At 43.9% G+C, this 17,568-nt stretch overlaps 1 protein-coding gene across 1 annotated transcript in view; it reads right to left on the bottom strand.

Annotated features, from left to right (window-relative positions):
- Positions 1 to 17,568, bottom strand: part of LOC110959563 (succinate--CoA ligase [ADP-forming] subunit beta, mitochondrial) — a 333,454-nt gene that overhangs the window by 184,502 nt on the left and 131,384 nt on the right. The gene's annotated exons all lie outside the window — the stretch shown is intronic.

Below are 17,568 nucleotides of genomic sequence, written 5' to 3'. Positions count from 1 at the left end.
CAGAACGCTCATTGACAAATACAGAAATCGTTTAATTGCAGTGATTGCCTCAAAAGGTTGTGCAACAAAATATTAAGTTATGGGTACCGTCATTTTTGTCCAGCCCTATTTCATTAGTTTGTTTTTTTAAATAATTATGTTAATCAAAATTCAAAAGTGATGGCTGATTTTGATTATTTAATTTTCAATAAATTTTTATGTATTGTTACTTTTGTGAGTTTCAAGTGATTTCAGTGAGAATTGTGGGTTTTTCCTTCTTTAACTGAGGGGTACCAACAATTTTGTCCACGTGTGTATAATATACAGTATTCTACAAAAAGTAGCTTCCTTATCGTGATGGAAAGGACTGGCGGCAAAATAGGGTTAAAAGGGAGAAAAAAATGTGAGCATCTTAAAAAGTCTATAAAAAAATATAAGCACATCAACCCCCAAACACAACTGATATTAACCTTTAGACGCATAACTGGGTCAAAATAAACACGCTCCGCTTAAAACATCCCCCGCCTTATATATCGTACCTCTGAGTGCAAGCAATAATAATATATACTGGACGATACACCTAGAAAATGATACATCTTCACTACAATAAAAAAAAACAGTCAGGTCAAGGTCATACATCCGAAAAGGCACATCTACATTACCAACAGGCTTAGTGTGCGCAATATGAATGAAATCCCTCAACTAGTTTCTGAGCTATGATCCGGAAACCAAAAAATATTTGAAGTGCCTCACTATGACCTTGAAAATCAGGTCAAGGTCATACACCCCAAAAGGCACATCTATACTATATAGAGATGGCCTGGGCGCAATATGAATGAAATCCCTCAAGTAGTTTCTGAGATATGCTCCAGAAACGAAATGCGGACGTACGGACATACGGACGGACATACGGACGGACGGAACGGACGGACGTGCCCACGCCAATATCCCCCTTCGTGCCTACGGCCGGCGGGGGATAAAAAATGACCCGGTGAGGTCGTTTTCTTTCAATATCTTCATTAATATTCCAGCTATTCCTGAAAAAAACATGCTTTTTGTATTAGTGCATTTAAATTTTCAAGTTACCTTTATACTTTTAAAGAACATTTTTATTAACACTCCAAGCTCTTTATCACTGACAATATCACACAGGAGGTGATGAAGTACACAAACTTGGAGGAAGAGTGGAAAAAATGTCAACAAAATGTGTGTTGACATTCTTCTACTGCTGTTCTGTGGAATATTCTTCCTTTTCAATGATCAAAATGTTCAAAAATCTGCTATAAAGGGAAAATAAACATTTCAAACATGGAAATCGGTCTTGTGTGGACAAAAATATAATGCAAACAATAATACAAATGATTAATCTGAACCAAAATAACAAAAATGGCATAAAAACGCATTGATTCTTATGTTTGACCCTCATATGGAAGAGTGTAGGGTCCAATCATTTGTGGATCTAAGGGTTAAAAAAATAAGGGTTAAAAAAGGTGTCAAATCTTTTATGCTTTTTCTAAATTTATCTGAATTTAAACCCATTTGTTTCACCTAAAAGAAATAACGGTATACAACGCATCAATGGCTATCGCTTTCAAACATTTATTCTTCTCGTCGCTTAAACTCAAAAAAATGCACTGAAAGTGGATCAATTTTTATAAAAGTTATCTGGGAATCTATCTAAAGTTAGACATATTGTTTTAAATATCCATAATGTCTGATGGAGAAGTTTCATTCAGGATCACAGCTGGTCAAGCAGAAGAAGATGTGAGATGGAATCACATTATCTGGTTTCAGGTCGTTGTTCTTCTCACCTGATAGGACCTCTCCATGGTGATGGCGAAGTAGTACTCTCTGTGTGGATACCTGCGCTCACAGATGAACACCTGGTTGCAGATACGACCCGCCTCCCCGGTCTGCTTGGTATACAGCTTTCGACCGATCATCTGGGATGAAATGTCTCGGGCCTCCTCCGGCCTAAAGACGAAGGGAAGGAAAGTTCTGTTTTTTGCAGCACTGAATTGAAAAACTTCATACTGTAGAGAACTTTTTTTAACAATCATCTCACAAATCGGGCCCTCTAGTTGCATTATTTTTGGCTTTGTTGGGTTTCTCTCTTTCACATATTACTGCAAGGACTACACCTTACATTGCGAAGTATGAATCGATTGGTTTTGTCTGTTAAGAATATTCATCTCAACTGTTCAAAAGTTGTTTTGTCTGAAAAGTGGTTCAAAATTATTTGTGATTTAACCCTCAGAACCCCAAAACACATGAAAGACAAGTTATATGTAAATAAATAAAACTTTTTTTTTAAAAGCCACCATTTATCTGAGCCAGAAACTGTAAAAACAGGAAGAATTATTGGATTTCTACTTTCCAATGGTTCTTAATCACATGTGGTGTACAGCTAAATTAACTAAATGAACCAAATATAAGCCTAAAATTGTGATAACTCCTCAACATCACTTAATTCTTAAATTAACTGAAAGTTCTGCAATTTTGTGGACACTGACTGCTGCACGGAGCAAGGAGGACAAACCAAGCTCAGAGAGAGGTTTGGTGGGTGGCCGGATGTAATCGTTAGGCTTGACATCTACAGTCGTGGTCAAAAGTTTACATACACTTAAAAAGAACATAATGTCATGGCTCTCTTGAGTTTCCAGTTATTTCTACAACTCTGATTTTTCTCTGATAGAGTGATTGGAACAGATACTTCTTTGTCACAAAAAACATTCATGCAGTTTTTTTTTAATGACTTTATTATGTGTTAACAGAAAAAGTGACCAAATCTGTTGGGTCAAAAATATACACACAGCAATGCTAATATTTGGTTACACGTCCCTTGGCCATTTTCACTTTAATTACAGGTCCTTCTCAAAAAATTAGCATATTGTGATAAAGTTCAGTATTTTCTGTAATGTACTGATAAACATTAGACTTTAATATATGTTAGATTCATTGCACACAACTGAAGTAGTTCAAGCCTTTTATTGTTTTAATATTGATGATATTGGCCAAAAAGTAAAGAAAAACCAAAAATCCCTATCTCAAAAAATTAGCATATTATGAAAAGGTTCTCTAAACGAGCTATCAACCTAATCATCTGAATCAACGAGTTAACTCTAAACACCTGCAAAAGATTCCTGAGGCCTTTAAAAACTCCCAGCCTGGTTCATTACTCAAAACTGCAATCATTGGTAAGACTGCCGACCTGACTGCTGTCCAGAAGGCCATCATTGACACCCTCAAGCAAGAGGGTAAGACACAAAGAAATTTCTGAGCAAATAGGCTGTTCCCAGAGTGCTGTATCAAGGCACCTCAGCGGGAAGTCTGTGGGAAGGAAAAAGTGTGGCAGAAAACGCTGCACAACTACAAGAGGTGACCGGACCCTGAGGAAGATTGTGGAGAAGGGCCAATTCCAGACCTTGGGGGACCTGCGGAAGCAGTGGACTGAGTCTGGAGTAGAAACATCCAGAGCCACCGTGCACAGGCGAGTGCAGGAAATGGGCTACAGGTGCCGCATTCCCCAGGTCAAGCCACTTTTGAACCAGAAACAGCGGCAGAAGCGCCTGACCTGGGCTACAGAGAAGCAGCACTGGACTGTTGCTCAGTGGTCCAAAGTACTTTTTTTGGATGAAAGCAAATTTTGCATGTCATTCAGAAATCAAGGTGCCAGAGTCTGGAGGAAGACTGGGGAGAAGGAAATGCCAAAATGCCTGAAGTCCAGTGTCAAGTACCCACAATCAGTGATGGTCTGGGGTGCCATGTCAGCTGCTGGTGGTGATCCACTGTGTTTTATCAAGGCAGGGTCAATGCAGCTGGCTATCAGGAGATTTTGGAGCACTTCATGCTTGCATCTGCTGAAAAGCTTTATGGAGATGAAGATTTCATTTTTCAGCACGACCTGGCACCTGCTCACAGTGCCAAAACCACTGGTAAATGGTTTACTGACCATGGTATTGCTGTGCTCAATTGGCCTGCCAACTCTCCTGACCTGAACCCCATAGAGAATCTGTGGGATATTGTGAAAAGGAAGTTGAGAGTCACCAGACCCAACACTGTGTATATAGCCAAATTGGTGGCCTATTTTCCCTTCAAGTGGAAGACAGCTATTGATTAGAGGGATTTTAAGCATGTTTAGCTATAAACAAAATAGTGGTTCTGCAGCATAAATACTTCAAAATGTATACAATTTAAACTTTGAATATACAGAATACTTAAGAGTTAAGAATTATACCATATCAGTAACATTTGGCCTACATTATACATGGCTGTTCATCCAATTGTTGCACAGTTTACAGCTGTGTAACTTAAAAGTAACAATCCTATGTCTTTTTCATGTATTTCACTCTTTAGAGTATTGTCCTTAAACATTAAATTTTGATTTAAAGGGTTTCAGTTTATTGTTATACTTCTTGGGCCTCATTCATGAAGCGTTCTTAAGAACAAATCTGTTCTTAGAGCCTTTTTAAGAAGATTTTGGCATTCACAAACGTGTTCTTAACTGACCTGTTCTTAAAAGTAAGAACAAATTCTAAGAACACTCAGGAGGACTCTTACGCACAAAAAATCTGCTCTTTTAGAATTTTGTTACAGTCAAAACTGATCCAAAAATTTGAATTTCTTTCTTAAAATGATTCAAATATTACCACAAATTATTTAATTTAAAACTAGATTTATTCAAGTGAATTTTAGTGATCAATGGGTTTATAGTTCAGTGCCAGTTAAACTCAAAATCAGATTTTAGATCTGAAGCTGCACTTGGTCACATTAACATGTTTGGAGGTCTGTGGGAGGTACAAGCGCAATGACCACTACGACGTGCACGCGCGATGACTGCCGCCACGTGCACGCGCCCCAGTGTGCACGCACGCGCTGACCGGGGAGACAAGGCGGACATGGCCTGGGCAGTTTTACCTGTCACTGCAGCAGAGGCAGAGGGTGTTTTATTACGACCAGGGCCGGCCCTAGGACTTTGGTGACCCTAAGCAAGATTTTTTTTGTGGCCCCAAAACATGCACAGGGTAACTACCAAATCACATGCACAGCTTGTAATTGGGTTAAAACACACATGCACATGATTAACAGCAAATATTCAGCCCACTCCTGAACTTCCTTTTTGGAGCCATGATGCCATCTCTAGTGCTACTGCTTTTCCATCTGTGGCTTCTCCAGACCAGTGTAATCGATCAAGTTTGAAACGGTGCCGTGGTGTCACAGTAGCCTAACTTACGCATGAAGCATGGAGTCACCAACTGACTGCTGGTTTATTTTTTCTTTCCTGTATTTTTCCCGTATAGTTTTCTAATAAGCCAGTTTAAATTGATATGTTACCATGATGATTTATGTTTTATTGGAATAAAGACAGGCATGGGCGTAACCACCATCTCAGAAGTGAGGGGGACAAATTTTTCAGAGCGATTTATCATTCTCTTACATTTAATTGCACCGTCCTTAGTGGTTAAAGAACCACATAATCCCTAACAGTCACAGTACAATACCAGGGACCAACTAAGCTAGTTCTTTAAACTATAAAGTATAAAACTTTAAACTATAAAATCTAAAGTTTTAGTGGCCAAACTCTAGTTAAGTTGACAACAATGTCCCTTGAACATCTACTGGACGAGTAGCCAAAGGTGCCAAACACTGAACATGAAATGATCAGTACTTATCTTATTCTAGTATCTTATTTTCAGGAAGTTATAATCTCTCCTTACCTGTAAAGACCCTACATCCTTGTCCCTGCTGCTGGCCTCTGATCCATCTCCTCCCTGACTCTGCTCTTTCTGTTATGGCAATAAACATTAAAAATGTGGTAAGAAAAATTCTGAAATAGCATTAGGAAGAGTAAAAATTGCAGTAGAATTTAACCTCAAAATCACTTTAACCCATAGATACATATTTTTTTCTCAGCCACTTATATATTTTTTTTCACCTCTGCAGACCCTGCATGGTCAACATTACTGCTGGCCGCCGCCTCTGGTCCATCTCCTGCCTGACTCTGCTCTTTGTTATGGAAATAATCATTAAAAAATCTGAAAATCAAAATTCTGAGATAGAATTACAAAGGAGTAAAAAAATAGTTGTAAATTTATACCATAGATAGCCTATTCTTTTTTCTCCTCCCTGACTCTCCTCTTTTGGGACCAAAAGACTTAAATGCATGGAGAGCAATTGTGAGCACATCTTCTGCCCAGAAATGAAAGAGGACTGGGTTTATTCCAAGAATAAACTAATTAGCAGTAATGTAACAGAGGCAACCACATTTGAATGATTGTTAACTAGCTTAACATATTGATATATTGCCACGTTTTACCTTGTCATCATTTAGCTAACAAGTCTAACATTGTTTACATCCAACAAGGTCACACAACTTACACGGTTTGTTTGGAAAAAAATGTTTTTTGCTTCTTGCTGGCTCTGGTTGGTTTGCTAAACATTACTCCAGCTGCACATTCAGCACTGCTCAGCACAGCAGCACGTCTCCTGTGGAACACCTGCGTTAGCATGCGCTCATGGTGCATTCAAAGACGGCTCGGGAAAACACGTTATTGTAACGGCTGAAAAAAGTGCCTTGACATGTCTGGGGCTGCCGCTGCCGCCCAATCAGCGACACTGAACTTACAACGCGTGTTGGGTGGTTGCCAGGTTAGTCCGAAGCAAGTAATGTTAGATGGCAGTCTGTGGGTCAGACCATCAGACACAGTCAATTCGGGGGCCCCCTAGTGGCGGCGGGGCCCTAAGCAGCCGCTTAATTCGCGTATAGGGAGAGCCGGCCCTGATTACGACACACACCCTTTCTGAGTATTCACCTTATTCAGCTCCGCCCATTTTCCAACGGGCGGGACTTCCTGTTTTGAGTAGCACTTCTGGTAACTCGATCATGCCAGTGTTTACAACTGAGAGAGTTATGTGGGAAGAAACGGAAACCTCTTTAAAAAAACAGAAATGGATCAAGTCTGCCGCATCCGCAACTTATTACAGAGTGGGAGGATGACATGAAAAAGTGGCCACAAGTCATGTATGGCGATATTTTTAACTATTTCGTGTTGTCTCTTGGCGTTGAACGCTCGGCTATGAGGAATTATAAGAGCACTGAAGCCTATCAATATTTGCACAGTGGTAAAGTCGGCGCTGTTCTGTTACATCAAGAACGGGAATATACGTTTCTTAAAGCTAATGTCAGCCCGAGTCAGGCTAGTACCTCCACACACATGGCGTAGGTGTTGGTGACAGCTGATGGAGTGGTGGAGACCACAGGATGCTCCTGTATCGCTGGGTTGGGACGGTCCTGCTGTCACACTGCTGCGATATTATGGAAGGCATGTTGATTTGAATAAAACTTTATTTGATTCATGTATATATGATGTGGTTGTGCAAATGGAGGTTGTTATTGTCATTTCTGAAACAGCTCCTGCAGTTTACTGTGTTATTAGCCCTGTCACAAGCTAATGCTAATTCCCTGGAGCAACAAAAAACTGATTCTGACCAAACCGCAGTCATAACAACGTTTCAAAATAGCAGGGAGTATCTTTTTACCTCACTGATGGCATAGCTAGGTCTTTAGTGGAAACTGAACTTTGGTAGAATCGCTGTAGCTGCGCTGACAGTGACCGATGCAAGCTGTGTGTTTACATAGCCATGAGCTGGTCCGCAGCATTCAGATCGAACCTTTCCGTGCTCTAAACAATTCTGAGAGAGAGAAAGCGTCATCTTTCCCCAGTTGTTGTGGCACCCATGGACAGCACAATTGATGCCAGACATGTTAAAATCGCTTAAAAGAACAGTTAAAAGTAGCTACAGTAGCGAGAGGACTCGATGTTGTTGTAGTGCGAAGACGGTCAACCGGAAGTCAATCTCAAAAATGGCGCTGCCCTGCCTCACTTCCTGAATAAGGTGAATAACAGTTTAGCTGTCTCAGGTCAGACTTTATTGGCTGTTTGAAGCTCTGTCATCTGCAGAAATGACCATCACTCTGGTGGGCGGAGTTTCACCTGCACTCCAGTGCTCACTGTCTCAAACACTCTCTTGCTGCTGCCTTATAAGGAAGTTTAGAGGGTGTACCTTTTACATTTACAAGTCAATACAATGTAAATGTCATGTTAATGAGAGGGGAGGGTGTTCGTAGAGACTGTTCTTGAATCCGGCGCATCTCTCTCCTAAGAACAGATTTGGCTTGTCAAGAACGCTTCGTGAATCCGACGTACTTTTCTCTTGGAAGTTCTTAAAGCCGTTCTTACGAACGCTTTTCTACGAACGCGTTCATGAATGAGGCCCATTGATCTCAAATATGATGTTATTCTTAAGGGCTGGTTGAACCATTTTCTGTACAGACTTAGCATACTTATAGAAAATGGTTCAATGGTGAGTTGAAATGTTAAAAATGGGTCTGATTTGCACCTATCCTGTCTGTCTGCATCTGTTATTATCATTTTCAGAAAACTTTGTTGTGGTTTTTACAAGACTCTCCTGCATGAGCAAAAAAAAAAAGAACAAAAAGTTGATATTGACCTGAGTGGGTGACACTGGTTTGATTATTTGATCTGATTATATCCTCTGGCTACATGATTACACATTCTGTCTTACAGATGCATGTGCATGTTCATAATCACAAAATGAGAGACCTGAACTGAGGACCACCGACATCCTGGCTGCCATTAATTTTGAACTCTTGTAATTGGTGGTGGATTCAGCTTGAGTAGAATAGTGGAGGTGATAATCATAAAATTGATGATGTAAATTAATACATGTACATGTAATATGAGCTAATCATTTTGAATTTTATATTTTAAAATGTCTATCTACAGTATGTGGAGGATGCTTGTACATATTTATAGACACCAATTCTTTTGCAATTCACTACTATGAAAATGGCACTAATTTTCCTAACACTATTTTGTCTTTCAGATGCATGTGCATGTTCCTGATGGTACTGAAGTGTAGCATTTTCATGTGCATATAACAGCTTACTGACTAATACGTGCAATGTAAATTCATGGTGGAGGATTGTAATTAGACATTTTAGTTGGTGGAAGTAATCTGGTAAAAATGCAGAAAACATTCAAGCTAGTTGCTTCAGGCCTGATGGGACAATCAAGCACTACTGCGAAACCAACAGACTGGTCGTTACGTTTCTTGTGCCAAACAGATGATGCAGGATTAGGTGAACTGAAATGTCCAGCAAGGAGAACAGAAGAAACATCTGGTTATGATTACATTGCAAATAATCTTTCAGAATTTGACAAAATCAATCGTGTGCCTATGAATATAAATCTGAATAGGTTGAATGATGGTCAGGGCATAGTAGAGACACTCAAGGCTCATAATAAAACGTTTGAATGGCAATTAAATAATTGGTGTGCTTAGTTACTTTTTTGTCTGAAAGTTTAAAATATTTTTTATTGGTCATTTCTACATTGTCAACACTTTTTAAGTATTTACAAAGTACATTTAGCCCTGTTTTTGTTGTTGTCAAAGAGATAGTTACAAAATAAATACACACAATGCATATTTCTTGCTAAAAACCGAGTATCCTAAATAAAACATTGAATCCACCCCCTTAATCTTTTAATTTTTGCTGAAGCTCTCCTTTTTCTGCTTACCAATGGTTTTGGCTATGCATCTGCAAAATTTGGTACTTTTATCACTATTTGAACAATTCTTCCAAATATTCTCCTTAACCGCTGCACTATTTGGCCAATATCATCAATATTAAAACAATAAAAGGCTTGAACTACTTCAGTTGTGTGTAATGAATCTAACATATATGAAAGTCTAATGTTTATCAGTACATTACAGAAAATACTGAACTTTATCACAATATGCAAATTTTTTGAGAAGGACCTGTAGATGCTTTTGGAAGCCATCCACAAGCTTCTGGCAAGCTTCTGGTTGAATCTTTGACCGCTCCTCTTGACAGAATCGGTGCAGTTCAGTTAAATTTGTTGGCTTTCTGACATGGACTTGTTTCTTCAGCATTGTCCACATGTTTTCAATGGGGTTTAAGTCAGGACTTTGGTAAGGACATTCTAAATCCTTAATTCTAGCCTGATTTAGCCATTCCGTTACCACTTTTGATGTGTGTTTGGGGTCATTTTCCTGTTGGAACACCCAACTGTGGCCAAGATCCAACCTTTGGGCTGATCATTTTAGTTTATCTTGAAAAATTTGAAGGTAATCCTCCTTCTTCATTATCCCATTTACTCTCTGTAAAGCACCAGTTCCATGGGCAGCAAAACAACTCCACAGCATAATTCTACCACCACCGTGCTTGACGGTAGGCATGGTGTTCTTTGGGTCAAAGGCCTCACCTTTTCTCCTCCAAACATATTGCTCGGCATTGTGGCCCAACAGCTCGATTTTTGTTTCGTCTGACCACAGAACTTTCCTCCAGAAGGTCTTATCTTTGTCCATGTGATCAGCAGCAAACTTCAGTTGAGCCTTAAGGTGTCGCTTTTGGAGCAAGGACTTCCTTCTTGCACGGCAGCCTCTCAGTCCATGGCAATGCAAAACACGCTTGACCATGGACATTGACACCTGTGTTCCAGCAGCTTCTAATTCTTGGCAGATCTGCTTTTTGGTGGTTTTCAGTTGACTCTTAACCCTCCTGACCAATTTTCTCTCAGCAGCAGGTGATAGCTTGCATTTTCTTCTTGATCGTGGCAGTGACAAAACAGTGCCATGCACTTTATACTTATAAACAATTGTTTGCACTGTTGCTCTTGGGACCTGCAGCTGCTTTGAAATGGCTCCAAGTGACTTTCCTGACTTGTTCAAGTCAATGATTCGCTTTTTCAGATCCGTGCTGAGCTCCTTTGACTTTCCCGTTGTAGCGTTTGTGGGCATTTGTATCCACTGAGCCCTATTTAAATGGCCTTAGAGACGTAACCAGCTGTAGTCACTCATAATCACTCACAAGAAGTTAAGAGGCAATGCTATGAAGCTCATTTCATTGACACAACTTTCTAAGTCACTAAAATTGCTAATTCATGTTGCTGTATGTATATTTTTGACCCAGCAGATTTGGTCACTTTTTCTGTTAACCCATAATAAAGTCATAAAAGATAAGATAATCCTTTATTATTCCCCGTGTCCGGGGAAATTTCCCATGTTACAGCAGCATACATCATACAGCAGAGCAACAATAGCAACAGTAAACAACAATGTAATGATAATCATAATCACAATCACAATATGTCCAGGAGTGTAGAAAGGGAAAGGTGGCTTATGGAATGATGTGAAGTACAGAGAAACTATGCAGATTATGTGGTAAGGGATTGTGTGAAGCAGTCCATTTTTGTGTAAACATCAGACAGTGATGCTGGTGTTATAAAGTCTTATAGCAGATGGAATGAATGAGTTGCGATAGCGTTCCGTATTGTAGGTTAAGTGTCTCAGTCTCCTACTGAAATTGCTACCTTGGGACTTCACAGTGTCATGCAGTGGGTGGGAGGGGTTGTCCCTCATTCATGAACCAAACTTCATGAATGTTTTTTTGTGACAAAGAAGCATCTGTTCCAATCACTCTATCAGAGAAAAATCAGAGTTGTAGAAATAACCATAAACTCAAGAGAGCCATGACATTATGTTCTTTACAAGTGTATGTAAACTTTGACCACGACTGTACTACTTCATGCGGTGGCTGGCATCAGGATGTACAAATGATGCACATCCCCTGTACCCCACCTTCATGGTAAACATATAAACATACTTTACAATGGAAAAAAAATACATTCAGCACAGAAGTTTAGAATTAATTATAAAGATGATTTAAAAATAGACATTAAGATCATACTACACTACAGTGCACAGCTATTCAAAATCTGTTTTCTTGTATGTGTATGAATTTTGATGACATCGTTGCACATCAGCCACTACAGTTGATCCTATTGCATCATTTCATGCACTGCCAGTGATTGCCTAGCCATTGCAAATTAATTTAAAAAAGAGTGAAACCAAGACGGCCAACACACGGCCAGAAACACCAAGTTGCTCGTTTCCTTTTGCTCAAACCTTCTATAAAAGAGAGCTTTGCAGGAAACAAAAATATGGTGACATCAAGTAACATCTAAGGAGTCATGCAATTGCAAAAATTTCCAAGTATTGATTATTTTTTTATCAGGATGAAATTATAATTAATCACATGTCCACTTAAGTGTACATCATGCATCACAAGCTATATTTCAACTACAATTCACAGGCTACAATTATGCTATTACTGCTGCTGTTCTTGAAAATATATCATCTGCAGGAACTTTTTTTGGCAGTAAATAAACTTGTTAATGTTTTTAGACTGTAACTTCAAGTTTTTCTATATATTTATATTTTGTAGAGCTCAGGAGCAGGGTATAATACACAGGCCAACAGGATAGTAGAGGAATTACTACAGTCAAGTGAGAAGAATGATGCTTGTAGAAGTGAGGAGGAATGGCTACCAGAAAGGGAAGAATTAGTAAACAGTAGCAGTAGTAGTGACAGTGGAGCTGAGGACAATGAGTCCAGAAAGGATGCCGAGGAAGATGAGGCTGAGGATGCATCACAAGGTATTATGCCAGGATATTATTATTAGTGTAATGCTATCCTCAGTTCAGAGACAGTTCCAATTTTGTGCCAGTGGTGTGTATACTCTTTCTGTTATGACCTGTCTAGTAAAACAGATTTTAGTTTGATTTTGATATGCTGTCAAAGTTTAGAATAGTTTCCTTGCAGTAAATCTAGCCATAAAAACATCCAGTGTAAGTTAGTGCTGGGGCAGTGCACCCTGCTATGGCTGACAGTCGATGTATAATGAGCGAGAGACTTTACAGGAGAGTGAATCCCCCAATGGTGTTTGATTATTTATGTTGTCTGTGCTGTTTTTATTTGTGTTGTTGGTCCTTTGACCACTTTTACTTAAAAGTCCAATCAGGGACTGTCACATTCCCTCCTATGCCAGTGATCAGACTCATTTAATGAGGAACAGCTGGGAGGAAGCTCAGCTGAGCGTGATGACAATCAGGAGCAATCAGCTCAGCATAAAAGCCTGGCTCTCCTCAGCCTCCATTGCTGGATCATTGCGACTGAACTCTGCACTCTGCACACCGCACACCGGATGCTACAAGCTATATGCCGTTACATACCCTTCGCTGTCTGGACTCTGTTCATGCTTCATGCTGGATACACACCACTCGCTGACCACATGCCACACGCCATACGCCACACTCCACACTCCGTCTCCCAAACCCTGGACTGCTGTGAGTTACCTTTCCCCGGGTTTAATTTAGTTTGTTATTCCTCCACGGCCATCTGGACCGTCGCCCTTTGTTTAGTTTTGGTTTAGTTGTTCATCGTCCGGTTAATTTCCCCGTACCTTCCACTAGGAGTGTTTTTCTGTTTGTACTTGTGTTTATATATATTTTTGTATATTAAATCCCTATTAATTCACCTGCCTGCCTGTTTCGCCTGCTGCTTGGGTTCACACCACCAGATCGTGACAGAATGATCCAGCCGCCCTTGAACCCAGCAGGCGCATTGCCCAACCCTCTGAATTCTCCCTCGGAGAGTTTCTGCTCCCTGTCCCCTAGTCTGCTGGCTTCTGAGCTAGTTGACCCACCGGTCTCTAGCGTTTCACACAGTAGCCAACCCGACCCTATTTCCCCACAAGCCACAGCGCCACCTGCCAAGACGTCTGGCTGCCGAAGGCGAAACGCCAGGAGGCGTCGTGGCGCACCGGTTTCGGCTCCAGAGGAACTCTACTCCTCCTCGGCTCTAGAGCTGGGCGACACCTCTGCAGCCCTCATGCTTGGGGGACCTAGTGTGGCGCCCTCGATTCCAGAGGCTTTGAGAGCGGCCTCGGCCGTCATTGAAAGGCTGAGGGCCGCTGTATCCCGTCTTGGGGGGTCAGGGGCTGTCGCCTCCGTCCAAGAGACGATCGACGCCATCATCTCGGGGTTGGAGAGGTCCAAGGCGGCCTAATCCACCTACGGGGAGGCTTTAGCTACCGCAATGGATCCCAGAACCATCACCACATTCATGGAGGCAGTAATTACTGCCACTGCGGTCCTGGAAAGGCTCAATGCCGCCTCACTCCCTCTGGCTGAGGAGAGGCCCCGAGCCATCTCACTCCTTTCACCTGAGGACAGGCCCTGTGCCGCCTCACTCCCTCCAGCTGAGGAGAGGCCCAGTGCCGTTCCACTCCTTCCGGCTGAGGAGAGGCCTCGAGCCGCCTCACTCTTTTCAACTCCAGTGGGGCCCATTGCCCCATCTTCGGGGCCAATCGTCCCGTCTTCTGTCCCTGTGGGGCCCATCGGCCCGTCTTCTGTCCCTGTGGGGCCCATTGGCCCGTCTTCGGCCCTTGCGGGCCCTATAACCTTGAAGAGGCATAAGGCCTCCTCCGCGGCCTGAGAGGAGCTCAACGTTCCCCCCACGGCCTTAGAGGAGCTCAACGCTCCCCCCGCACTGCTAAAGGAGCAACGGGCTCCCGCTGCCGCTCCCAAGGAGCAACGGGCTCCCGCTGCCGCTCCCAAGGAGCAACGGGCTCCCGCTGCCGCTCCCAAGGAGCAACGGGCTCCCGCTGCAACTCCCAAGGAGCAACGGGCTCCCGCTGCAACTTTAAAGAGGCACTCCGCCTCTCCTGCGTCCTTAAGGAGGTGTTCCACCTCCTCTGCAGCCGTAAGGAGGTGTTCCGCCTCCTCTGCAGCCTTAGAGAGGCGTAACGTCTCCCCCAGATCCTATCTGAGGCAGCGTCCCGCCTTCTCTGCAGCCTTAAGGAGGCGAATCGCCTCCTCTGCAGCATTGATGAAGCTTTCCGCCTCCCCGGCGGCTTTAAGGAGACGTTCCACTTCCTCTGCAGCCTTCCGGAGGCGTCCGGCCTCCCCCGTGGCTCTGGTGAGACGTCTCGCCTCCCCCGAGGCCTTTGTGAGGTGTCCCGCCTCCTCCGTGTCTTTGTCGAGGCGTCCCGCCTCCCCCGTGTCTTGGTCGAGGCGTCCCGCCTCCCCCGTGTCTTTGTCAAGGCGTCCCGCCTTCCCCGCGGCTTTGGTGAGGCGTCCCCCCTTCCCTGAACCCTTGAAGATCGTAGCGCCTCCTTGGCAGCTTTGAGGAGACGTAGCATTTCCCCCCTAACCCTGAAGAGGCATACCGCCTCGGCAGCCGTGTGGGGGCCTTTCTCCTTCCTTTCTTTTTGTTTAGTTCAGTCGAGTTCCAATCCGATCCAATTTAAGTCCAGTCCTGTTCCGTCCAGTCCAAACCCAGTCCCGGGTTCCCCTGCAGGAGTAGTCTCCTCAGCCTTGTCCCTCCAGTCCTTTTTTGTCCCTCCAGTCCTTTCAGTCCCTCCTGTCCCTCCAGTCCTTTCAGTCACTCCTGTCCCTCCAGTCTTTTCAGTCCCTTCTGCCCCTTACCCTGTTCTGCCTCCTGTCCTGTCCCCTGAGGGGTCCCCAATTCCGAGTCTAGTCCTGTCCCCAGTTCTACTTCACAAGAGGTCCCCTGGTCTTAGTGTAGCTCAGTCCTCTGTTTTTGGTTTGATGCAGTTCCCAGTTTCGTTCCCCGAAGGGTTACCAGTCCTGTCCAGCAATCGTCCGGTCCAACTTGAGTCCAGTCCAGTTCAGGTCTAGTCCAGTTACGTCCAGTCCTAGTTCAGTCCAACTATTCTCCACTCCAGCTCGAGCCCAGTCCCGTTCCAGTCCAGTCCAGCTCCACCCCTGGAGGGGCCACCGGTTCTGGCTCCGCCCCCGGAGGGGCCTCCGGTTCCATTCCCGGAGGGGCCGCCAGTTCCAGCTCCGTTCTTGGAAGGGCCGCCGGTTCCAGCTCTGCCCCTGGAGGGGCCGCTGGTTCCGCCCCCGGTGGGCCCACCAGTTCCTGCTCTGTTCCCGGCGGGTTTCCACCATCGCCGGTCCCCAGACCGGCCACCGACCCGACCCCTGGAGGGGTCCCACCATCACCGGTTCCCAGTCTGGCCCCCGGAGGGTCCCCGTCGGTCCAGCTGCCGGTTCCCAGTCCGGCCCCCGGAGGGTCCCCGTCGATCCAGCTGCCGGTTCCCAGTCCAGCCCCCAGAGGGTCCCCGTCGATCCAGCTGCCGGTTCCCAGTCCAGCACCAGCCCGTTCTACGTCCAGGCCGTCCTTCGGAGCGGTCCATTCAGCCTGTCCGGCTCCAGCCTGTCCGGCCCCGGTCTGTCCAGCCCCCAGGCCATCCTCCGGAGCAGTCCAACTCCAGCCCCGGGACCGTCCTCCAACGTTGTCCCCCCTGCCCACCTGGTCCCAGCCCGCCCGTCCCTCGGGCCGCCCCTGGAGTGGTCCCGCCTGCCGGATCCCTGCCGGTCCCAGAGCTGCCTGCCGGCACCCCGACCAGTCCAGTGTGCGCCAGAAGGCGCACCTTGAGAGGAGGGGTACTGTCACATTCCCTCCTGTGCCAGTGATCAGACTCGTTTAATGAGGAACAGCTGGGAGGAAGCTCAGCTGAGCGTGATGACAATCAGGAGCAATCAGCTCAGCATAAAAGCCTGGCTCTCCTCAGCCTCCATTGCTGGATCATTGCGACTGAACTCTGCACTCTGCACTCCGTACTCTGCACTCTGCACACCGGACGCTACAAGCTATATGCCGTTACATACCCTTCACTGTCTGGACTCTGTTCATGCTTCATGCCGGATACACACCACTTGCTGACCGCATGCCACACGCCATACGCCACACTCCACACTCCACACTCCGTCTCCCAAACCCTGGACTGCTGTGAGTTACCTTTCCCCGTGTTTAATTACCTCCACCAGGAGGTAATGTAATCATCGGAGTTTGTTTGTCTGTTTGTCTGTTTGTCTGTTAACAGCATAACTCAAAAAGTCATGGACGGATTTTCACCAAATTTTTACAGGATGTCTGAAAGAGCAAAAGTAACAATCGATTAGATTTTGGAGGTGATCCGGATCACTGTCTGGATCCAGGATTTTTTTGAAGGACTCAGTACATTTGAGAGATGGCCGGCAGGCCATCTCTCCTGGCAGCCATCTCTCAAATGTACAGAGTCCTTCAAAAAAATCCTGGATCCAGACAGTGATCCGGATCACCTCCAAAATCTAATCGATTGTTACTTTTGCTCTTCCGGACATCCTGCAAAAAATTTGGTGAAAATCCGTCCATGAGTTTTTGAGTTATGCTGTTAACAGACAGACAGATGGCCTGGCGGAGGTCTGCGCTCTCTGAGTGCTTTTCTAGTTTAGTTTATAATTCCTCCACAGCCATCTGGACCGTCGCTTTATGCTCCACACTCCATATGTAATGCATCGGCTCTATGTGTCCCATGGTAATTGCATGGTCCCTGATTAAGTAAATAAAATAAATAAATACATACATTATATTAGTTCATAGTTCACATCACATTTCACAGTTCAATACACTGTATATCATTTTATCCATTTGTTTGTTAAATCCATATTTCTAAAACAATATCCATGGTGTCCATCTGAGTGGACATGTAAATATATTTTAATAAAAATAAATTGAAAAAAATAAAGTTCAAACCTTATTTTTTATGCCTAAAGATGGACAAAAACAAATGGTAAAAAAAATCCTGACTGAGGTTATCATACTTCATGCATGAAAGGGTTAAACAACAAAAAT

Source organism: Acanthochromis polyacanthus, chromosome 14 (assembly GCF_021347895.1).
Source record: "Acanthochromis polyacanthus isolate Apoly-LR-REF ecotype Palm Island chromosome 14, KAUST_Apoly_ChrSc, whole genome shotgun sequence".
Classification (NCBI taxonomy): domain Eukaryota; kingdom Metazoa; phylum Chordata; class Actinopteri; family Pomacentridae; genus Acanthochromis; species Acanthochromis polyacanthus.
This window is presented reverse-complemented; position numbering and strand designations above follow the sequence as displayed.